Source organism: Lynx canadensis, chromosome A2 (assembly GCF_007474595.2).
Source record: "Lynx canadensis isolate LIC74 chromosome A2, mLynCan4.pri.v2, whole genome shotgun sequence".
Lineage (NCBI taxonomy): Eukaryota > Metazoa > Chordata > Mammalia > Carnivora > Felidae > Lynx > Lynx canadensis.
In genome coordinates this window covers 1,814,096-1,838,699 of record NC_044304.2, presented here as the reverse complement: position 1 = coordinate 1,838,699, position 24,604 = coordinate 1,814,096, and the positions used below count along the sequence as shown (strand labels likewise).

The following is a 24,604-nucleotide window of genomic DNA, read 5'->3' as shown; positions in this document are numbered from 1 at the left end:
GGACCGCGAGATCGTGACCTGGCTGAAGTCGGACGCTTAACCGACTGCGCCACCCAGGCGCCCCTATCATTGGTTTTTTTTTTTTTTTTTTTAATTTTGTTTTTCAGCGTTTATTTATTTTCAGGACAGAGAGAGACAGAGCATGAACAGGGGAGGGGCAGAGAGAGAGGGAGACACAGAATCGGAAACAGGCTCCAGGCTCTGAGCCATCAGCCCAGAGCCCGACGCGGGGCTCGAACTCACGGACCGCGAGATCGTGACCTGGCTGGAGTCGGACGCTTAACCAACTGCGCCACCCAGGCGCCCCTATCATTGGTTTTAACGTTCTCTCTACACCCAGTGTGGAGTCAAAATCCAAAAGTCCAAGACCAAAAGTTGCACGCTCCACTGAATGAGCCTGCCAAATGCCCTGTAAATCCTCTTGAAAGTACTGAGGAAACAATACTTTTCCCTTTGACATCCAACCCAACAGGATAGTTACATATGCTTACTTGGCCATATACCTTAGTGAAGGGTAAAACCAAAACCATTTAGTCCCATAGTTTGAATGCCTTTGGGGTACCTAGGAACTGTGGAATATTATGGAAATAATGAGGTGTTTTTATCTCCAGTGGGGGGATAAAATGGAAAAGGCTCCTGTGTCCAAAATTTACAAGATACCATATTTTGACTGACTGATCTGATATTAAGGGTACTGGTCTTTCCAGACTTTACCTCCTGGGGGCCAGAGGAAAGCACCCACTGTATTTCCACCACAATCACTGTTCATGGAAAAAAAAAAAAAAAATAGGCAAATCTGAGTCATGGTCCAAAGGGATGTTCTTCCAGGTCGTAATTGGGAACAAAACTGACCAAAGATACCAAGAATCAGTGCCCGAACACATTAACCAATATTGGAATTTTAACCAATATCCGTTAAATAAAGAGATAACTGGAAATGTATCTTTCAATAATAAAGACCGAAAGTACACACAGAATTGGCAAATTCCAGTATCCGCAACAGCGAACAGAAATGAACTTTCTTTTTTTTTTTTTAATTTTTTTTTCAACGTTTATTTATTTTTGGGACAGAGAGAGACAGAGCATGAACGGGGGAGGGGCAGAGAGAGAGGGAGACACAGAATCGCAAACAGGCTCCAGGCTCTAAGCCATCAGCCCAGAGCCTGACGCGGGGCTCGAACTCACGGAGCGCGAGATCGTGACCTGGCTGAAGTCGGACGCTTAACCGACTGCGCCACCCAGGCGCCCCATAGAAATGAACTTTCAATAAGACAAGTCTGGTGTCATGATCAGATAGTAGCCATATTCTGGAATGTATAATTCATGAAATTTTTCTCTAAAATTATATAAAGTTGCATGTACACCTCCCCTCAACAGACACTTTCTTATCACCCCAGGGTCCAAGAGACATTGTAATGGAAAACAGATATTTTTATATAACCATATGATTACTTCAAGTCTGAGATAACAACATCTACATCCTACAGATGTAGAGGACAAAGAAGGACACTTAAAACCATCAGTGTTCATATCAGTGACACGAACTAGGAACCCATACACGTGGGAGCCCTATTAAGGAAGAGGCACCTGGAAACTCAAAGCCATATTCCCAACAGTGAACAGATTTTTGTCCCACCTGAATTTTCATGAACAAAATACATCAAGTTCTATACCTGGAGTTTGCCCAAAATTGTGTGCATTCAGGATCATCTCCAATGTATTGGCTCACATTTTAATTAAGATTTTAAGAGAAAAGAAGAAAAATAAATAAGATTTTAAGGGAGAATAAATGCTTTCCCACCGCATGTCTGTGCTCAAAGATTCCTGGGATACCTGAAGGCTTTTCCACGGTGAAGTTCATAGGGTTTCACGTCACTGTGCTTGCCCGTGTGTCCCTGAAGGGAAGAGAGACAAATGAAGGCTTTCCCACAGTGTGGTCGTTCATAGTGTTTCTCCTGAGCGTGTGTTCTCACATGTTTTCTCAGGCTTGACTTATACCTGAAGGCGCTCCCACACTCTTAACACTGATAGGAGTCTCTCCCCAGTGTGACTTCTCACATAACGTGTAAGGTAGCAGTGATACATAAAGGTTTTCCCACAAACGTCACACTCATGGACTTTCTGTCCGCAGTGAACTGACACATGACCCTAAAAGGAAGACGCGCAAGTGAAAGCTTTTCCACATTTCTTGCACTCTAGAGATTTTTCACTACTGAGACTTCGCGTTTGTGTCAGACGCTCTCCCAGCATCCTGACCTTCATAGGATCTCTCTACAAGGTCTACATCCACGTGAGTGCTGAGGCTCGAGACGGAGCTACAGCCCAGCCCACATTCCTCACAGGGACTACGTTTGAGCCCTGGGTGAGATGTTCACGTCTTCTCTAGGAAGGAACCATCTGCGAAGGCTTCTCTACACTTAGTGCATGATTTGCCTGCAGTAGGACACCCCTCATGCACAGTAAGACTTGTAATCGGGTTCAGGGTTTCTCTACGTTGATCTCCTTCATTCAGAACGTTCACAGACACTCTCCACCAAAAGACTTCTGTTCAAAATAGGAAGGCACATTGTCAGGGAATAATGATTATAAGTGATCTCTTTATTAACAAATGATCTATCGATGCTTGTTAATTATTATTGGACTACATAATGTCCATTTTCAATGAATGGGTTCGTTTGTGGCACTGTCTGTATGGTTACAACGTGGAACGAGATTAATGCTTTGGCATTAATAACAGTCATAACTTTCTGGGTTTCTTACATATAGTTTTTCCTGACCATTATTTCCAACTGAATTGTTTTTCAGATGGTCAATACCTAGAATGCATTTATAAAAACACTGTCCTGTGCAAATCTGACTATACGATTGTTGAGCTGGGTTATTGCTGTTCCTAAATTTCAAGGTAGTCTCACAATCTCTCCGGATCTACACATTCCTCCTGTACAACTGTCACTCACCTCACACACCCTTCCTGGGTTTGGGTTTCAGCTCCACCGCTATGAAACTTCTGGTTTTCTCCAAAAGCAGAACAGGAATCGTTTACTGTAAATATTACTGTTTCCTCTTCACCCAATAGCCTATTCTGCAAAGTGTTCCACAGAGTCTTTGATCCACACGTTTTACCTTTACTGGCAGAAACTACAAGAATTGGGAGCCTAATTTAATTTCTTTGGAAATGACCTGGTGTGTAAGGTAAGAACACAGACCATATGCTGATTTCTATTCATACACTGATCCTGAAATGTAGATGAAGTTCATCAGAAAGAATGGACACGTGACCAAAGAAAAATTCGGAAGACCCTAGTGATTTGGGACTTTGGCAGTAATAGGAAAAGGGTACATAATGGCGGCCCATTCACTCACAAATACTTCCAAACAGATGGAGACTGGGGCGCCTGACCATTGGAAACTGTGGGTCAAGCAGCCGACTTCAGCTCTAGTCATGACCTCATGGTTCACGAGCTCCAGCCCTGTGTGGGCTCTGCACTGACAGTGTGGGGCCTGCTTGGGATTCTCTCTCTGCTCCTTCCACACACTCTTTCTCTCAAAGTAAATAAATAATCTTAAAAAAAAAATAGACATAAAGTGGAGATAAGTATCAGACAAGCAAAGTAGGAAGGAATTGGGCAAAACACACACGTCCACACCTACGTCTACAAGAGGAACACAAAAGGCTCACCACGAGGGTGAGGATGGATAAAAAGTCCAACGGGGAAGCCACGTGAATGACAGACATCATCTTCTCAAGCAAAGGCTGAGTCACCTTTCTAATGGCTGTGTCCAAATGCTTTTCCTTCTCCAGAACTTGGTCAACCAGAGGAACACTGGTCTGTTCTGAAGGCACAGAGGCCCTCGGTGGAGCCTGTCTGCGCTGCCCCAGCTGCCACTAGGAGATTAGATGGTGTGTGTGTGGCTGCTGTCCTGCCCCTGAGAAGAGCTCTCACCAGGGAGGATTTGAAGGACCACAAGCAATCTGGAAGATGGGCTCTTACTTTAGTCTTCAGGTTCATTAATGATGATAAGTGTGGGGCGTTTTTAGTGGAAATCTATTGGTCTGTAATATTGTACAGCCTAGTGCTTGGACAATTACAGTCATTACAAAATCCTCACCATGATAATTGGAATTACCATCTGTCACTGAACAAAACTACTACAATGTTACTGCCCATATTCCCTGTGCAGGACTCTGCATTCCCATGACCTCTTTACTGAATAAACCCAACTCTGTACTTTTCAATCCCCTTTACCTATTTCACCTGTTCCTCCAACCCCTTCCAATCTCACAAACACCAATTTAATCTCTATAGTTTTAAGTCTGTTTCTATTTCTTGTTGTTTGTTTGTTCATCCATCGTGCTGTTTCGATTCCACACATGAGGAAAATACAACGTTTGCCTTTTTGACTTATTTACTTGGAATAATATCCTGTAGGTCCAACCGTGTTGTCACAAATGGCTGAGTAATACCTCTTGTATGTAGACACCACATCTTCACTATCCGTTCACCTGTTGATGGACTCCTGGGTTGCTTCCCTAGCTTAAGTATTGTGACTGATGCCACAGGGAATGTGACAGTGCACATATCTTTTTACGTTAGTTTTTTTTGTAAGTTTACCCACGCAGAAGTAGAATTATGGACATATGGTACTTGTGTTTAGTTTTTTGTGGAAACTCCATACTGTTTTCCAAGGTGGCTGCACCAATTTAAATCCGAACAACGAGATTTTTTTTCTCCACACCTTCAACATCACTTGTTATTTCTTATCTTTCTGATACTAGCCATTCTGGTTTCTGTGAGGGGACAGCTCATTGTGGTTGTGATGTGCATTTCCCTGATGATTAGTGACATTGAGCAGCTTTTCATGCGTTAAGTGCCCATCTCTGTATTTTCGGTGGGAAAATGTCTGTTATGTCCCTGTTCCCGTTTTTTACTTTCCCTTTTGTTTCCCTTACCTGAAGGGATAATTCCACAAAAATATTGCTAAGACTGATGTCCATGAGTTCAGCGCCTCTGTTTTGTCCTAAGACAAGTATGGGTTCAAGTCCTATCCTGAGGTGTTTAATCCATACTGAGTTTCCTTTCAGGTAAGAGGTACGAAGACTTTCCAATTTCATCTTGCAGGGAGCTGTCTCATTTTCCCAACACCACTTACTGGAGAGACAGTCTTTTCCCCACTGTATATTCTCAGCTCCTTCTTTGTAGATAATCTGGCCATATAAACATGGCTTGACTTCTGGACTCTATTCTGTTGCCTTGAGCTCTGTATCTGCTTCTGTTGCCAGGACTATATGGTTTTGTTTACTAGAGTTTGAAATGTAGGACTGTTTTTTGCTTTCTCAAAATGGCTTTGTTTGTTGGGAATCTTTTCTGTTTCCATACCACATTTAGAATTTCTTGCTCTAGATCTTTGAAAAATGCTATTAGTATATTGATAGAGATGGCACTCAATACGTAGAGGGCTTTTTATAGTATAGTATAGTATAGTATAGTTTTCAAAGAAATTAGTCCATACGATCCGTGACAATGTCACTTTCGATGTCTTTCATTAAATGTTTTATACCTCCCAGAGTAAGATGTTTCAACATCCTTGGTTACTTTTAACATGGTATTCTATTGTCTTTGAACTAATTGAACATGGGTATGTTTCCTTAATTTCTCAGCTACGTGGGTAGTAAATATAGAAATGCACAGATTTTACAATATTAATTTGTGTTCTGCAACTTTTCCAATTCATTTATTACTTCTAATACTAATTAGTGAAGCCTTAAGGATATTCTAGGTACAGTCTCATATGATTTGCAAATATTGACCTTTTCTCCCTTCTCCTGAAGAGACCAGTGAAGGTATGGAGCCATCCTTACCCACGGAGGACAGGTTCCTGCAGGTCTCCAGCATCACATCTCTGTAGAGCTTCCTCTGACGTCAATCCAGCAAAGCCGACTCTTCCGGGGTGAAGTTCACAGCCACATCCTCAAAGACCACAGAGGCCTGAAACATACCACACACTCTATTGCTGCAAAGCGCCATCTGCACCCACGTGTGTGGGAGAATAAAGGGTGACAGGCAGGGAGCTGACTCCATTCCTAGGACCCCTGAGTCACAACAGAGGGTGAGGACAACAGCTGACATGGACTTACACACGCCCAATTTACTGGGATATTTACACTGAGACAGATCTGAGCAGACCAGTACTGTACAGACTGAAAAGTGAAATATTCACTCGGACAACACACAGACCGGAGGACACACGTTTGGCTTGCTCAAAGACGATTATGTGTCATCAGCTCCAAGAACTGGAACCAGAATGTCAGGATGGTGTGGACACTCAGATTCCAGGGCTGCTTGATGGGAGCAGCTCTCGCCCTGGAAGGAACAAGGGCAAGGAGCCTGCTGGAGTCCCCTCTCTTCCGACAGAGGCAGACACGACCCTTTCCCCGGATTAGGTGGGCTCTGGGCACGGACACAGGCCAGGGTCCGGGCGCCTGGCACACCTAATGTGTAAGACGAGTCTGGGGCCTTAAGAAACGTGGAAGTCAGCAGGGCCGCTCCAACATTTAACCCAGGGCCCAGAATTCAAGGAAAAGGGCACCAGAAGGAAGAGTCCCTGAGGGATTGATGGGGACACAGCCACCGCTCACGTTAACACTGGGGGAAGAATCACAGTGTATGGACCGTTTTTAGGCAACAGGCCTGAGCGATGGAAAGATACACAGCAAAGGGCACAGTGAGCACACAGCTGAATGCACACGGGCTCCTGAGTGACCTGCCTCGAAATGGCCACAGGCCCTAACTAACCCCTGCGACTTACAACCGGGCACAGGTCCCACACAGGGAGCATTCCAAAGGTTCCCATGCTCCCTCGTGACCCCATAACTGTAGCCCCCAGCACCACCTCCCGGCAGATGGTCTCTTCTTTGCCGTCCTGCCCGCTGCTCCCTCGCAGGGTATTCAGTAAACTCCCATCTCCTCTGTTCTGCCTTGGGGGAATTCTCTCACCCCCTGGGCTGCGGACCTCCCTCGATCGGGTCGCCCCACATTTGATGGCCTTCACAGGGACCCTCTGCTATACTGGGCCTCTCCTGGGATTTTCTAGGAATTTTCTGGGAGTTTCCCTTGGTGGACTGACTCTAGAGTTCTCTGGGCAGCTGACAACCTCCACCTGAGGTTCCTCCTTGGTGAGGATCCCAAGTCCCAGGGGGCATCTATGGGGCACCCCTTGCCCAACAGGATGAGGGATTTCCCCTCTTGCCCTTCAGGGGGGATCCTTGACTCCTTCTCCTTTCTTTTTTCCCTTTGGCAGGTGTAACCATACTCCTCACCAGGCAGCCAAAGTTCTCTATCCAAGGGGTCCCTGGTATGGTCTATGGGTCTGAGGGTGAACAAGGTCAGACCATTCGGGCCTGTATGGGCGAATGACCCCTTTCCTCTCCTCTCCACTCTGTTCCCAAGGTCTATTCCCAACGGGTGGCAAATATGGCAATGGCATCTCGGCCGTGGTGAATCCGCACATGTGAAGGACTCAGCTGGGACCCTTTCCTGATGCTGGCTGAGTCTTGGCAGCCTTGCTTCTGTCAGATTCCCCCCTTAACTCCTTAGTTCCCATGTATGCAGCTGCCATCTTGATCTACAAGCAAACACATTCCTACACATCTGAGTGCTGACTCCCTCCCTCCTTTTGCATAAGTTCAATGAGAATGTATTCTCCTTGTAACAGGACACCATTGGACACACTGGTTATTTTACTAAGGCTCTGACTGGAATGTTAGATTTGACAGAGACCTGCATAGACTCAGAATAAGCAGACAGCATGAAGGAATTAAGGTAGACGTGCTGGAACCAATCAAGGCTCCTGGAAATACTGGCCTGATGCCTTGCTGACAGAGTTCCAGCAGCTTTACCAGGTGAGTAAAGAAAGTCAACACCAGGCAGGTGCAGGAAACCTCAGGATAGTTTGGGGACCTTGAGAAGAGGAAATCACATAAATCTACAGGACTTGAAGACAAGTCTAATGAAAATATTTGAGGGGCACCTGGGTGGCTCAGTCGGCTAAGCGTCCGACTTTGACTCAGGTCACGATCACACGGTTTGTGGGTTCAAGCCCCATATCGGGCTCTGTGCTGACAGCTCAGAGCCTGGAGCCTGTTTCGGATTCTGTTTCCCTCCCTCTCTGCTCCTCCCCTGCTCATGTTCTCACTCTCTCTCTCTAAAATAAACATTAAAAAAAAAATTTTTTTTAATGTATATATATAAAAAGAAAGAAAATATTTGACTTGTCTTCTGGCCTCAAGGGGCTATTAAAAGTTCAATCTAGAAATTCCTTATAAAATTTTTAAGCAAACCAAGCTCTCAAAAAGAAAGAAAGAAAAAAACAAACAAACCCTGAAATGGGCAATCACTGTTCTTGCTGAACTTTTGTAAGTAAGTAGGCCATTTTGTTAAAACTGGACTTGTTTTACAAATGAATTGTTCTTGATTTGGCTATCTCTGGAAATAAGAGTGAATGCAGAGAGAAAAAAATTATGTTTCAGTAACACATTTTTGTAGGTATTAGACTTTGATACTATTTCTTAGAAACCAGACTAGGTCCTGAATTCGTCTGGTTTCCTCAAATTTCTGGCTACAGTTCTCCAAACTAGGGTTCCCATCGTCCATTCTCTTGAGTTAAAGTCATTAAAAACCAATCTGCCCGTTTTCCTCAAGTCCTGAAAACCGATCCTGAACAACTTGAGGTCAGCTTCAGAGAACCCACCATACAGCTCACGTAGACACAATCTCCATGCTTGTGTCTCTAGAGGGATAATGACAGGACCCCATGGACACAGGATTTTGTGATCAGCTGGAAAATGGGAAGGACTCCCCAACAACTGCATGACTCAACTCTCACCTTGACCAATCCTGTGTGACTGGGATCTCAAAATCGCTCCTTAAACCACAGCGTACCCCACTCCATACGCTTAATACGGACTTGTGGGAATAACGGATGGGATCACATTCCCTACCTTGGACTGGAGGATGCACTTGGGGATGCTCTTATCTCCCAGGACAAGTATCTCCCACTTGCCATCGATTCCCATAATGAGGATATAGTTAAGGGGAGACATCAGTCGCCCCTGATTTAGGCAAGTGGCTGTCCACACGGCAAGTGCCGCAGGGCGGTGGCAGAGACAGGGACACCAGGACACGTGGGGCCAGGGAAGACTGGTTTTCTAAAGGGTAAAAGGGATCATCAGATTCACGGACAATAACCGAGTCTGGTGGATTTAACTGGAAACAAGAGGAACACACGGACAGAAAGTTCCAGCACGTGTGATCAGACCTGAGCGATGGAGGAGTTTTCCCACAGAACAAAAGACGGTTGTCTGCACAGGAAGAGACGGGGAAGGACAAGTCTACTGACAACGCGAAGGGTGCATCCACGCAGACAACCCAGAGAAAGGATACACCCTGACGTGGAGAAAACACAGCAGGCAGAAATGAAACAGACACATGTCCAGGACGTGAAGGAAACAGACCATCAGGAAGCAGACACGTGAGATACAGGAGACAACACGCTGGAAACGCTTCCACGGAAGAGGGAACCCACACGTGAGAAATGCTCAGCCCTGGAGGAATCAGATAAACCAACGTGTGACGTCCAGGAGTCCAGGAGACACCGTGTCACACACTCGAGCTGGACGCCATGAAGTCGCAAGTGACGGGACCCAAAACCGACACGTGGTTCACACTCCGCACCCCGTTTCCTGCTAACGTGTAACTTACAAGCTACAACATGCAATGTCCCCCCAGCGCAGAAGGACTTACGAGGCACTTACCCTGGAGACAAGACCACACTGCCGGCAGCAGCAAAGCCCACAAAAGGAAAACATGAACTGGAGACCCCACGCCCCACCATCCCGGGACGGAGGGCTTCACCGGACACACTGAGCCGCAAGCACCTGCCCGAGAGACACAGACGAGCCCTGGGCAGCCACACATCATGATGGCACTGCTGACATTCCCCTCTCGCACCGCAACAGAGATCAGGTCGAGTGACGCCTGCTGGGGGGTGACGACACGGAAAGCTGCCAGCACAAAGAGGTATGGCCAAGGGACAAAAGTCCTAAGTGTCACCCACACTGGATTCCCAGGGCAGCGAGAGCCTCTCCAGGAACAACGGGCCGAGCACCAGAGCAGGAGCCGCTCAGATTGGTCACCCACGGCGCCCACACCACACATGACACCCCAGTGCAGAGGGTGACACCCAGTCCCCCCATGAGCGCCAAGCTCTCCCTGCTGACACCGGTCCTCTGGGATGGAAGGAGGGGACCAGAGACCCCTGGGGACTGAACTCTGAGCTCCACATGCCCTGCACCTCCTCCTCTGGGGCCACAATTCTCACCAGAGGGGAAACCCTCCCAGTTTAGGATCTGAACCCTACATGCTCTGTGTTCATGACCCTTCCAACGGCACTTGACCCCGAGGAGCCTTCCCTCAGTCTGACCTGCACAGACTTCCTGTTTCCACAGATCCCACTTAACCCCACAACCCCTTGGACGATGCCAACACCGGTCCTCGGGAGACACCCCAGGGGCGGCCCCAGCCCCTTCCCCACTGGTCCCCACTGATCCCGGGGGCTGGAGGCCACCTGCAGGTGAGCAAGACCCCACCGCACCTTCCCTCGCCTCCCACCAGGCCCAGCTTTGGGGGTGGCCGGTCCCCAGCCCAGAGGAGGCCCCAGCTTCCAGCAACCCGGGTCATCCGAATGACACGGGGACCCCAAGCTGCTGTGTGGACAACCAGGTGCAGCATCACGGCTTCCACCCTGAGGTCAAGGCCACAGTGGGAGGGGCGGCTCTAGGGCCCCTGTGTGGTTTCACAAGAATGGAAGCTGTTTATCCCTTTCAGAGAACAGGGACCTGGTACCGTTAGAATTGAACCCGTCTCAGTTCACAGAATTTGTGTGCGTCTCTGACACCGGCAATTCTCAGGGGACAGATCAGGAAGACAGTTTTCCAGCTCTGGACCCTGCATGGAATCGTCACCAGCATTTGGATGAATCCTCTGATGCATGACTCCACCCACCTGCATGAAGGCGTGGAGCCCCCAACCCTCATGGAGAAGGACAGTTCTGTCCTGAGACACTTTTCCCCAGGGGACGCTCTCTGGATAAAGCCCCCAGTAACCCGAGTCAGCAGGGACAGGAACGACCTGACACATTTACCACCCTCTGCCCAGAAGGGGAAGAAAGGAGGCAGAAAGAACTCGGGCATTTTACACCTGCTCAACGCGAGGCTGGTGGAGGACAGAGCCATCAGTACTGAGCTGGACAGGGTGAAAGGTCCTGCTCACAGGTGACAGGTGACATGGAGACGCCTACCTGAGCCCTGTGCTCCCAGGAAAACCTCAGTGGAAGGGAAAGGCACCCCCTCCCCCACCCTGTCGGGGTCTGGAAAACAGCAGGCTGCACGAGGGCCCCTCCCCCGTCAGACCAGGAGAAGACTCACAGGAAGTCCCCCTGGTTCACCCACGACAGGGCCACGCGCAGACCCCCCACACCCACACTTTGTGCCTCATCTGTGATCAGCTCAGCTGCTTGTCCCCGTGACCAAGGGGCACAAAATGCTGGCTGGTCCCACTTTGCTTTGGCTTCTCTCCTTCCTCCAGACCCCTGAATGTGGGCTTGCCCTCATCCTGAACCACAAAGCCCCTCCTGGGGACAGGGGGACTGGCTGGCCTCAGGGAACCTCCATGTCAGCACCACACCTGCTCATGCCTGGTTTCTTTCCTCCTCTCCTCCCTTCTACACGACTCTTGAGACACTCGCAGGTCTTACGCTCACAGTGTCCTCTCTGTGGATGTATCTCTTGCTCCTAATACAACAGCCCCCCGCCCCCCTGCACAGCCCTTGTCTCCAATGCAACAGCCCCCACACACACACAGACACCGTCCCCCTGCAAAACCCTGCCCCTAGTGCAACAGTCCCCTCGCCCCTCTTTGTAATCATTCTCCTCAATGCAGGACTCTCCTTACTCAGTTGGGAATCTTCATTTGACACTGGTTTGACCACCTGTCCACCACTGCCCCTTTCCCACCCAAACTTTACCCAGGCCACTGTCCTCCCTTGAAGTGTGGGAGGCCCACACGCCGAGCATCCACTGAGCTGAAGAACGAGGCCCTGGGGACCTGAGCCACTGAGGCCTTCCTGCACCGCAGGGACCAGATCCTGACACTGGGCCTTCCTGCCCATCCCCCTCCTGCAGAACAGCCAAGCCTCGTTCTCTTTCACTGGAGGGTCCCTGAGATGGGAGCTGGTCCCTGTTGGAACTGATTGTAATAAACTGTCCTCAGCCAGGCGCAGATTTGAGGTCATCTCCCAAGTCTGTCACCAGCTAGACCTCAAGCTGACGAGCTTGTACTCACCGAACTTTGCCCCACGTTTCCCTAAGCTGTCCTTTCCAGCTGTCCTTTTAACTCAGGCAAAGGACAGGAACCCGCCCCTGGAACAGACTGACCTGCCCTCACCAGACCTCCAGGGCCCCAACCTCCCCGACCAGTTTGAGGAGCTTCTGATTCCCGCCTGTGCAGATGGACCGGGGGGGGGGGGGGGGGGGGACATCTGGAATGATCGGCAATTACCTTTACCTCATTATCACACTAAAGTCTCTACCCAAGAAGGAGCAAAGCCTCCTGTACATGACACACACACTGGGGACAGGCCTGCTGCCCTAAGGCCCACCCCCAGCACTCCTCCTGCCTGCCCCACTCAGGGTGACGAGGCTTCCCCATGGAAATACCCATCCCAGCCCTAAACCAGAAGAGCCCATCCACCCTCCCTCCGGGGAGTCAGGGCTTTGGAAGTTATTTCCTGTGATCTACTGATCTCCGTATCTGCTGCTAATAAAGTTTTCTTCCTGGGACTGCTCAGTGTGGAGCAGTTTCTGACTCACCAAGCAGAGAACTCAGGTTGGTTGGGTGACAGGTCCACCGTGGGTCCCCCCTGTAAGCTCAGCGGGTTTAGGGGGCGCCCAGAAAAGCAATCGTTTTAGGACCCCCGCTCCATTCCGTGATCTACGCCTCTCCGGCTCTAATTGCCCAGCACACCCCTTGCAGAACTTCCTGGTCCGGGTCACAATCACAAAGAAATGGAAAAACAGAAAAGCAATCTCAGCCATTTACGACTTGAAGGGAACAGCGTGGAAGCAAAGACTGACAGTCTGCACCAGGCCAGGAAACAGCCAAACCCGTGAAACTCTCCGCGCCGTTTCCAAAGTGAGAAAACCCTGCATTTCTTACCCGAGATCGCAGCCCAGGCCCCCATGCGCGTGCACCTGCTCCCTCAGCGCGCGCTCAGCCCCGGCCCCACGTCCCACACTTACCTCCGCTGGATTCTAACGTCCAAGTCTCAGCCCCCGGGAGCAGCTCCGGCTCCGTGACCGTCACACTGCACGCGTGCTTTCTGGGCACGTCTTCCAGCTCGGTCCGAGGGACCTCACGCCCGCCTAGACTGCCCCCAACAGAGCTCCTCCCCACCCCCACCGCCCCGTCCCCGCTAGGGAGTCGCGGATTCAGAAGCTATTTCCTGAGACCGCCTTATGGCTACAAATAGCTTCCTTTATGTGACAACTTACCCGGACAGTCTCTACCTGTCCTCCACCGAGGAGCGCAAACTCCTGCTTAGTCAGGTCGTCGCACACGCTCCCCGAATCCCAGACCTCCCCCCTGCCCTCCCCCAGCCTCCCTTCTCCGTTCCAACCGCCCAGGACCCAGGTGCGGACCCCTGGGGATGAGGACACCCCGCCGCGGCCGCTTCCACCTAGTTCCGGCTGGTCCCATCCGCCCCTCCGGCCCACGCACTCACCATCTCGCGGCCCCGCTCCGCGCCCTCGGGAAGTCCTCCTACGCCCCGCACACCCGCAACCGTGGCAGCGCAGGATCCGACTGCGCCAGCCGCCCCGGCGGAGAGCCACACCCACCGGGCTCTCGCTCGGGCCTGATTGGGTGGTGTACAGGTCCCGGGCCCTGATTGGGCGATCCTTCAGTCCCTGCGACCTGATTGGATGGGTTCCGAAGATAATCCCCCAGAACCGGATTGGACGTTACCAAGCCACCTCGCTTCCTCACCGTGGATAGGACAGCCTTCGGCCCTTCCCGTTCTGATTGGAGGGTAGTCCTGGGTGGCCGAAAATTGGGCAGATACCCCCAGGTCCCGCCTTTTTCCCCCCTGAGTGACAGGCTGGCGGTACACACGTGTCCGATCCGCCCGCCAGGAGGTGGGCTCTCAGCTGAAAGAGCTCGGGGCGAGCTGAGCAGCCTGCCTCCTCCTATTCTGTTCAGGGAATCCGACTCACTTTCTCTGCGGAGACTCCCTAGTCCAGGGTCGAATTGGGACGCGAAAGAACAGAATGGCCTGGTGACCCTGTGTTCGTGGTCGACACGGGGTGACGATGCACTTGTCCCCTGTGTTTAAGAACAGCTCACTGACCGGGTGCCTGGGTGGCTCAGAGCCTGCAGCTTGCTTCAGATTCGGTGACTCCCTCTCTCTCTGCCCCTCCTGCCCCCCCGCTTGTGCTCTGCCTCTGTCTCTCAAAAATAAAAGAACATTAAAAAAAAAAAAAATTAGAGAGAAGAAAGGTCACTGGTCTGTGGCCTCACCTAAGGGATGATTGGTCTCCTTGAGTTTTAACCTGGCCCTTTGAAAGCGTGAGGCCCCGACCTCTGAACCAACCTCCACGTCTCAGGCCTCAGGTCAATCAAAAGTGCCCTGAGGCCTCAGCCACCAAGGGATGTGGACCCCGCGGCCCCAGCCAGGCACAGCCCCAGACGTGACACATTGCAATGATCAGGTGTGCATTACATTCTGCAAGGAAAGTCACGCAGATCCATTTTATAATCCGTCCCTGTGAATGTGGAATGTAAAAGCTCCACACCCTTCTTCAGGTGGTGTGTTGATGTGGGACAGCTCTGGGGACACACAAAATAAAAAGAACGCTGAGTTTTACTCTTACAAGTGTGAGCCCTATGGGGTGTGAATATCTCCATTTTCCTAAACAAATTTAAAGGCCACAATAGCCAGGAAAGCATGCCTCCTGGGCACTGTTGAAATACTTCGTGTGTCTACGGATTTGCCCACTCTGCCTATTTAACGTAAGTGACTCACACCATGTGGCCTGGTGTGGCTGGTGTCTTCCACGTGGTATAACATTGTCACAATACGTTCACGTGCATGATGTGTCTGTCCTTCATTCCTCTCTGGGGCTGAATCACCGTCCGTCCTGTGTCTATGCCACACCCTGTTTATCCATCCACGCACTGGGGGACCCTTGGGACGTTTCCCTCTTTTGCGGGGTCTGCACAGTTTTGCACCTGGCATTCCTGTACACACATCTGAGTGTCTGTTTCAGTTTATGTAGGACTGGAACACTTGGGTCACAGTGCCGTTCTGTGTTTCACTTTTTGAGGAACCACCACACTTTTTTCCACGTCAGCTGCCCTGACACTCCCACCAGCCAAGCACAGGGTTCCGCTTTCTCCACATCCTGGCCGCCGCTTCTTTTCTGGATTCTGGCTCCTAGCCGTCCTCGTGAGTGGGAAGTGGCATCTCATCGTGGTTCTGACTCGCATCGTCCTGATGGGAGGATCGTTTCATGTGTCTATTAGACATTTGTGCGTCATCTTAAGAGAAATGTCTCTTCAAGGTTTTGCTCACTGACTGGGCCACGTTGTTGTTATTCACTTAAGACCTCTTTGTGTATTCTGAATGATAAAATCGTATCATGGATGTGATTTACAAGGTTGTTCTCCCATTTTATGTCCTTTCAATCTCTTGATATCGACCTTTGATGCACAAAAGATTTTCATCTTGCTGAAGCCTTATTTAACCTACTTTTTCTTGTGTTCCCTGTGATTATCCTGTCAGTTAAGAAACCTTACTGAATGCGAGTTCATGAAGATTTCTCCCTGAGTTTCTTTCACTCTCGAATTATCCAGGACAGGCCCCTTCAGGGCTGGGGATTCTCAGCACAGCTGTTCCCTAGGCCTGGAACTGAGATGCTCTGATAACACACATGTCCCTGGACACTTGTCTAATGTGCAAGGCCATGAAGGTGTTTCTGTTTTAAGTGATGATCTTTGATTCCTATGTGAAAATACTTCTATGCATCCATACTTTCAGCATTATACTTCCAACATACAAGTTCTTGATGATTGCTCGTTTTTGGGTAATTCCCTCTACCTCATTATATAGAAAAGCATGTCCATGATCGAACAATTGTTCTTATGTATAAAATTCTGAAGTGGGATTTGTGAAGTTCCAAGAAAAACTTGGTTATAGTATTGATGAAATTCTACTAAAACCATCCAACTATTTGCGAAGTATTGACATCGTGGGAACATTTCCTGGAATCTCTCTCAGCCCACCTGCAAACCGCGAAATTCTCATGGCTCCAACTCTAATTCTGTCTGCACTCCAACCTCCACATCACTGCCACTGCTATGATCCACCCAGAGTGATCCACCACCTTGGAAGACATCACCATCTTGCTGACGGTTGTCATGGTAATGGGTCCAGTGAGGCTGCCCTATCAGTTCATCTTGAGGGTCCACACCACCCACCCTCAAAGTCAGTCTTCTTGGCTGAGTGGCACATGTGACCCACCCCATCCTCTCCTCTCACATCTCCTGTGCCTCTTCCCCTCTCACTCTGCTGTAGACACAGCGGCTTCCAGCTGTCCCTTGGATATCTGAGGTCCCTTCCCTCCTTCAGAATGCATTCTTCTCCTGGGGCTGCTGTAACACAGTGCTACACACTGGGCGGCTGAGAGGACAGATATTTGTGGACAGAAAATTGAGGTGGCTGGAAGCCTGAGATCAAGTTGTCCGCAAGGCTGGTTCCTTCTGGAGGCTCTGAAGAACAATCTGTCCCAGGCCTCCCTCCCAGCTTCTGGGGGTTGCCCACAACCCTTTGCATTCCTTGGCGGGTAGACACATCATGCCAATCCCTGCTTCTGTCTCACGTGGTCAAGCCCTGTCTTCAGCGCAGGCCTCTGTGTCCCAATTTCCCCGTTTTATAAGGACACCCATCACTGGGTCAAGACCTACCCTAATCCAGTGTGGCCTCATCTTCCTTAAATGTGCAAACACCTTATTTCTAGATAAGGCTGTATTTTGAGGTTCCACGTAGACAGGAAATGTGGGGGTACAATACTGAACCCAGAGTATGCGTGTGTTTGTACTGCATATACCTTGTCATGAATTTAGGTATCAACTTCCAGTGTGACGTGAAATCATTACGTTACTGTTTTGTTTTCCTAGTCCTTCCAACCACATATAGAGCTATCCCTCTAAAATATACATATATGTTTCAGACTGTATGTACATATATATTTCAGACTGTATGTATATTTACAAAATATATAATCTCCATATACCTTTTCTTTTTGTCTCTTCACTGTACTCCATTTTTCCATGCGACTGTGAAAGGTCAATAAAATTACGTAGGTAATTATGGTTCTGCTGAATTATTTCATTGTGGATAAGGCTAACAGCCACTTTTCCCAGAATCCCCATATTCGTGGTTCTAGGTGACAACTCACTGATGGTCTGAGTATTGAAAGTAGAGGTGAAGATGCCCTAGTCTAGTGTTGGGGTCACCATACAGATGGACAAATGCATAGGGGCTTATTTGCCAACAGCCTGCAGCCCAAATTTCTAACTAGCAGCCTGTCAATCAAGCATGTACCAAACCAAACACTAACCTTTTCCCCTCCTATTTTCTTAGCAGTCTTGCCTTCCACTCATGTCTCTATGACCCCCCAAATACAGATCAGATTCCATGGTCAGAAAGCCACAGCTTTGGGTTTTCCACCCAGCCCCACTGTGTCCCCCGAGCCACTGATTTAAATTTTTTTTTCAACGTTTATTTATTTTTGGGACAGAGAGAGACAGAGCATGAACGGGGAAGGGGCAGAGAGAGAGGGAGACACAGAGTCGGAAACAGGCTCCAGGCTCTGAGCCATCAGCCCAGAGCCCGACGCGGGGCTCGAACTCACGGACGGCGAGATCGTGACCTGGCTGAAGTCGGACGCTCAACCGACTGCGCCACCCAGGCGCCCCCCGAGCCACTGATTTAAAGTCATGTTTCTTGGATTTCTCTCATGCTTTGACTCCCCTTTTCTTACCGTATTTGTGTAAATATCATTTGTAGAGCAAGCACCCATTCTCTCAGTAATTGTGGAAGACCAGGCATCTTGATTCCAGGACAACAGATATAATGGTGCAGCTAAAAACCACATGGGACTCTGACCCTCTACTGCCCTGTTGAGTGTCTGCACTGTTCTATCCTTCCGTGTGAGAAACGAGCACCTTCTGCATATCTCAGGTGGGATGTGGGAGATTTCTCTTACTTGGGAGTTGAAGCCAAGAATTCAGCAAGTGTTCACGTTTTATATTGTGATTAAAAACTGCGTGCATTTGTTTCGTCAAACACAAGTTTGTATGCATGTTGCCCGGAAGAAAACTTGTCAATCATTTTTAAAAACCACCTGTATACTAACGAATGTAATTCTCTTTAACTTTTCATTGGCTGAGAGATTTTATCAAAATATCCCTTTGCACTTATGTAGTGTCAAGTCAGCCTTGCTATTTCTCATTTAAGACAATTCTTGGTTAATATTTTCATGCATTCTTCGTCATGGTACCAGCTGCACAGGATTTTAGGGATTTTTTCTTTTGGGTCGATATTTTAAATTCTTATATACTTACGATCTTTGTCATTACCGTGATTGTAACACATTACTAAGACTAAGGCGATGACTTCATCAATGCCCTCCACTCAAAGACCACCAGGACCACACCTGTCGGCAGAGAGGATCACAGTGGATCGGGACATTGGATGACCACAACTCATGAAGGTGGGCGGAGGTGTCGGTGTGAGGGACACACTGTGACATGTACCGCGTGAGGACGTGTTCTGACATGACGCATGCAGACGTGTGACAGATGATGGGGGCGTGTGGGAAGGGCTCCCTTATTCTGGACTAGATGCTGTCAGGAGGTACAGGTAAGTTTGTGATTGGAGATCTTCACGCTTCTTGTCTAGAAAGCAGGGGGGATGCGGTGCAGCTCAAACTATGAATAAAGAGGCAGCACGGGGCGCCTGGGGGGCTCAGTCGGTTAAGCGTCCTAGGTCATGATCTCCCAGTTTGTGAGTTCGAGCCCCGCGTCGGGCTCTGTGCTGACAGCTCAGAGCCTGGAGCCTGCTTCGGATTCTGTGTCTCCCTCCCTCTCTGCCCCTCCCCTGCTCATGCTCTGTCTCTCTCTCTCAAAAAATAAAATAAACATTTTAAAAAATTTTAAAAAAAGAAAAGAGGCAGCAGACACATCAGCGAGGAGCAGGGAATATGTGGGGAGCTGTATGGACTGGACTCAATTTTTTAGCCTCTTTACACACATGACCGTATCGTGGTCTTCATGTGCCTTGACGCGTCACAGACAAGGGAGTGCCTCGTCCGAGGACAGGCGGGTGAAATGGTTTCTGCTCCGTGAATGTCACAGCCCAGTACCGAGCGCCGGGCCGGCTTCCGTGTCTGAGGCTATGACTGCCATTCTCACCGACTGTGTGAACACGGACGTGCTGCTTACTCATATCCGGCAGTGTGTTAAACGTCCTCCTTAAGGGAACCCTGTCAGCACATATAAATCTAGTTGCTCAAATCCCATACTTTTTTTCCCCTCTCCTTGTATGAGTTAACTGAGGCCTATAAATCTAGGTGAATTTTTAGAGGGCACCAAGCATAGGAACAACAACAACAAAACAAACAACTCAGGATTATGATTCAAATTTATCCTTTCTTTCCCAGACTCTATACTCGGTATCAGGTGCTAAAAGTTGAGCCCCCTCTTATGTGCCACACAGCCGGCTCAAAGCAAAGCAATGTTTGCTCAAAGCACACAATTATATTCCATGTTGACCCAGGCACTGCAGACACTTGCCCACATGTCCTCACGCTCACTGCTTCCCAGCTGCCCATTTAGGCTCGTTCCCTTGGTGCCTCCCACAGTCACCCCATCTCTACGCACTGACTGTCCATCTCAGACCTGAGGATAAGGTTGTCTGTTGTCCTGGGCCTTCCTGTGCCCCCTCCTGTCATTGCCAAGACTGGCCAACCTTTAATGGCCACAGAACAGGTGCACCTTCAAGGCCTCTAAACATGTACTCAGTGGTTGTCCTGAAAAACTGCAGACTCAGAATCAGAAGGGCACTGCAAAGAAAAGGAACATAAATTCACAAAGAAAACATCCTCTGAGTATTTGCAATTGTGAACTCTTTTTAGACAATGTTTAAAATCAGGGATTTCATGGTTTTTCTATGAACAAGCAAGAATCCCACATCAAATGTCACATATGGACTCTTTCCCGCCAGTGCAGAAATTGCAATGTTGTTGTGATCCACACTTTCCATGTTGTTAGGTCAGTGTGTTGTCATCCCATGACAAGGTCATTTTGGTGAACTGAGGACAGTAGACAGGAAAGCCCATTCTGACCCTGGTTGGAATGATAAGACATAAGCATTCCTCTCTGCAGACTGCACAGTGTACAGGTATCTCTATTTTCCATTTATGCTACCACATTCCTGTACATTTCCTTTACTGTTTCCTTCCCCACATCCCAGTGGGACTGCGGCTCCCCTTACACACCATCTCAGACATGAAACCCAACCTGAAATACAACTGGACTACGACCATGCCCGGGGCCAGAGAAGCATCCCTGGAGGCCATGTGACACAGCAATAGAAACTGATTTATGTCAATTGGAGGCAGATCAACAGAAGTATCAATGGTTTGAAGGAAAAGAGAAAGGCATGGCCCATTTTTCCTCCACTGGAATTAATACAAGGATACATCGATGGGTGAAACATTACCAACCAATTACCCACCCATCACAGGAAGAAACCTCCTGTTGAACACAAATAGCACTATTCCTAGTAAGAACAAGTAAGGAAATAAGGACATGTTTCCATTCTGATATTGATTTTCATGTAAACATCAAAGAGCTATTTGGAAAACACACATTGGGAACAGCATTTCCAGAAATTAATAGTGTCCTCAACGCAGTTATGCCTGGAGCTCCGTGTAAGAACTCACACCCACCACAACTAAGACTCACCTCACCAACGACACTCTTCTAGTTGTTGACAGACAAGTAGGGAAGATGTGTGTCTGACTCCCCATCCCACAATCCTAACCTGCAAGGCCAAGACTCCTGGTGTTGTTTGTCAAAGACCATTTCATAAGCAATATTGAGGTTTTCAAGATTAGGAGTGACGTCATTTTTATAAATAAAAAGTGGTAGTTGTAAAGGAGTTAAAGAAAATCACAGCAGAAAGTAAAACGTCAAAAGGTGTAAGTTTTGTGAGAACACAAAAGGGAAATAAAATAAAGGCAGGAGGCCAGCCGGAGATGCTCCTTGTTCAACCCCTGGCCACCTGCAGACTCAACAGGAAAAGACCTTACTGCCCTTACCCCATTGAGAAAACTTTCCCCTGCCCAGCAACAGTCTAGCCAGTGAGAGGCTGTCACACCCCAATGAGACGGCTCCACCGTCACAGCTCCACCAATGAGAGATGGTGACAGCTCAGTCAATGAGAAGCCACCATCTTCAAACCGCAGTTTGCCCAAATGGACTTTTTCTGTATAAGAGCTCCTCCCCTCTCCCTACTCCTCCTTTGCCTATAAAAGAGCATCCTCTCCTTTGTTCTCAGGTCCTGGGGGTCCTCGGACCATATGGGGAAAGGCAGGTCCCCTGCCAGGAGGATATATGGTAGAGGCCATGCAGCTTCCTCACAGGCAAAGATCTCAGCAGACCCCATATTTCAGCCATGTTTGCTGGCATTGGAACAAGGACATTAGGGGGCATGAGGGAGCAGTGAAACGTGGCGTCAGATGTATGTTTTGATTTACCATAGTCCCCGAACCACTGCTGCTACATGATAATGCTAAATTTTTCTGGGGCGGACTGGCACCAGCCACAGTCTCTGAGCATCTGCAGCAGCACAGTCATGTGAACATTCCTGGGGGTAGGCTGGCACCCGGCCATTACTCAAAGATACCCTCCCCAGAGGGTCAGAGCGGGTTCAAGCCTCAGGGCCCTCAGAAGTGAGGGATTTGGAAACACAGCCCCATCTGAGATAAAATTCGGGAGGGAGGTGCTGCTTGGCAGGCTGAAGGCTTGGTTGCGGACAGTGTAGAAGCGGTGAGTGGATGGAAGCTGGAGACAAAGGAGGGATGCTTGGTTGCTAGTCGGGGAGAGCAGAGTTCTGATCCCAGAGACTGGGAAGCTGGGTGACACCATTTTCACCTCTTCTGAGCATGCACATACACTCATACATGTGACACACCAATCCACCCCCAGTAAGCTAAGCAGCACCACCTAGTGGAGTACAGAGCCATTACACCAAGCCCGGTCCAACCACACCAACCAAGCCCTAGAGGATCACCACAAGTCTCTCTGCCTGCTTAGTGTACAGACTATAAAATGCTTCATAGTTTGACTTCTAGGGAAACCAATGTAATTTCATTCGGATTTCATTCTGATTGCTGGTCCATCTATTCATTTTTTTCTTTTCTTATTCTTGAACAGAAAGAGAAAAAAATTATTTTTACTTTCCATTTTTATGAAGAAAGATTTTTCTAATTTTTTTGTAAATTTTTAGTCTGTTTTACTTTCTTAATTTTATTTTATTTTACTGTATACATCCTTTTAAAATTTTTAAAGTTTTCTTTTTTTCTTTCCTTTTTTTCCTATATTCTATCAAGCTTCTTTCAACAACCAGATCAAAACACACTTAGAACCTAGCTTCCTTTGTTTGACTTTTTTGTGTTGCTTTTAATTTTTAATTTAATTTTTAATTTATTAATTATTTTTCTTCCTCTACAATGACAAAATCAAGGAATTCACTCCAAAAGAAAGAACAGGAAGAAATGACAGCCGAGGACTTAACACAGATATAAGTAAGATGTCTGAACTAGAATTTAGAGCCACGATAATAATACTAGCTTGGGGTGAAAAAAAAAATAGAATACCTTTCTGTGGAGATAAAAGAAGTAAAATATAGTCAGGACAAAATTAAAAATGCTATAATTGAGATGCAATCTCAATGGTTCCCAAAGCAGCAAGGACGGATGAAGCAGAGCAGCAAATCAGCAATATAGAAGACAAACATGGAGAATGAAGCAAAAAACAAGAGGGAAACTAAGGCAAAAGAGCACGATATAAGAATTAGAGAACTCAGTGACTCATTAAAAAGGAGTAACATCCAAATCATAGAGATCCCAGAAGAAGAAGAGAAAGAAAAAGGGGTCAAAGTTTTGTGTGAGCAAATCATAGTGGAAAACTTTCCTAACCTGGGAGAAGACAGACATCAAAATCCAGGAAGCACAGAGAATTCCCATTAGATTCAACAAAAACTGACCATCAACAAGGCATATCATAGTCAAATTAACAAAATATACAGACAGGAAGAATTATGAAAGCAGCAAGGGAAAAAAAGTCCTTAACCTATAAGGAAAGACAGATCAGGTTCGCAAAACACCTAGCCACAGAAACCTGGCAGGCCAGAAAGAAGTGGCAGGATATATTCAATGTGCTGAATCAGAAAAATACGCAGTCAAGAATTCTTTCTCCAGCAAGGCTGTTATTCAAAATAGAGGAAACATAAAGAGTTTCCCAGAGAAACAAAAACTAAAAAGTTCCTGACCACTAAACCAGCCCTGCAGGAAATTTTAACAGGGACTCTCTGAGGGAGAAAAGACAAAACAAAACAAAAACACCAAAAGCAACAAAGACTAGAAAGGCCCAGAGAACACCATCAGAAACTCCAACTCTACAGGCAATACAATGGCAATACATACCTATCTTTCAGTACTCACTCTAAATGTCAATGGACTAAAAGTTCCAATCAAAAGACACAGCGAAACAGAATGGATAAAGAAAACAAGATCCATCTATATGCTGCTTACAAGAGACCCATTTTAGACCTAAAAGGACACCTTCAGATTGAAAGTAAGGGGGTGGAGAACCATCTATCATGCTAAAGGTTGCCAAAAGAAAGCTGGAGTAGCCACAATTGTATCAGACAATCTGGATTTTATTTATTTATTTATTAACATTTATTCACTTTTGAGAGACAGAGCACAAGTCTGGGAGGGGTAGCAAGAGAGAGCGCCAGAATCGGAAGCAGGCTCCAGGCTCCGAGCTGCCAGCACAGAGCCTGACACGGGGCTTGAACTCACGAAGTGTGAGATCATGACCTGAGCTGAAGTTGGACGCCCAACCTACTGAGCCACGCAGGTGCCCCAGACAATCTAGATTTTAAAATTAAAGTGTAACAAGAGATTAAGAAAGGCATTATATCATAATTAGGGGGTCCATCCACCAAGATCTAACAATTGTGAACATTTATGCCCCTAACGTGGTGCACACCAAATATATAAATCAATTTACCACAACATAAAGAAACGCATTGACGATAATACCATAATAGTAGGGGACTTTAACACCCCATTTACAACAATGGACAGAACATCTAAGCAGAAACTCAACAAGGAAACAATGGCTTTGAATGACACACT

At 47.9% G+C, this 24,604-nt stretch overlaps 1 protein-coding gene and 2 long non-coding RNA genes across 4 annotated transcripts in view; all 3 read right to left on the bottom strand.

The window, feature by feature from the left end:
• Positions 1–24,604, bottom strand: part of LOC115502573 (zinc finger protein 77-like) — an 86,174-nt gene that overhangs the window by 28,348 nt on the left and 33,222 nt on the right. The window lies entirely within an intron of this gene.
• Positions 1,660–24,175, bottom strand: LOC115502585. 2 transcript variants are annotated; one of them, XR_003965140.1, is made up of 3 exons: positions 24,162–24,175; positions 5,861–5,987; positions 1,660–2,544 (listed from the first exon to the last, which is right to left on the bottom strand). It is a non-coding gene; the product is annotated as an uncharacterized LOC115502585 (long non-coding RNA). The 2 variants fall into 2 exon arrangements; XR_003965135.2 differs by lacking the exon at positions 24,162–24,175 and adding an exon at positions 13,837–13,923.
• On the bottom strand, positions 6,208–10,338 carry LOC115502597. Its single transcript, XR_003965144.1, has 3 exons — positions 10,328–10,338; positions 9,548–9,550; positions 6,208–6,603 (listed from the first exon to the last, which is right to left on the bottom strand). It is a non-coding gene; the product is annotated as an uncharacterized LOC115502597 (long non-coding RNA).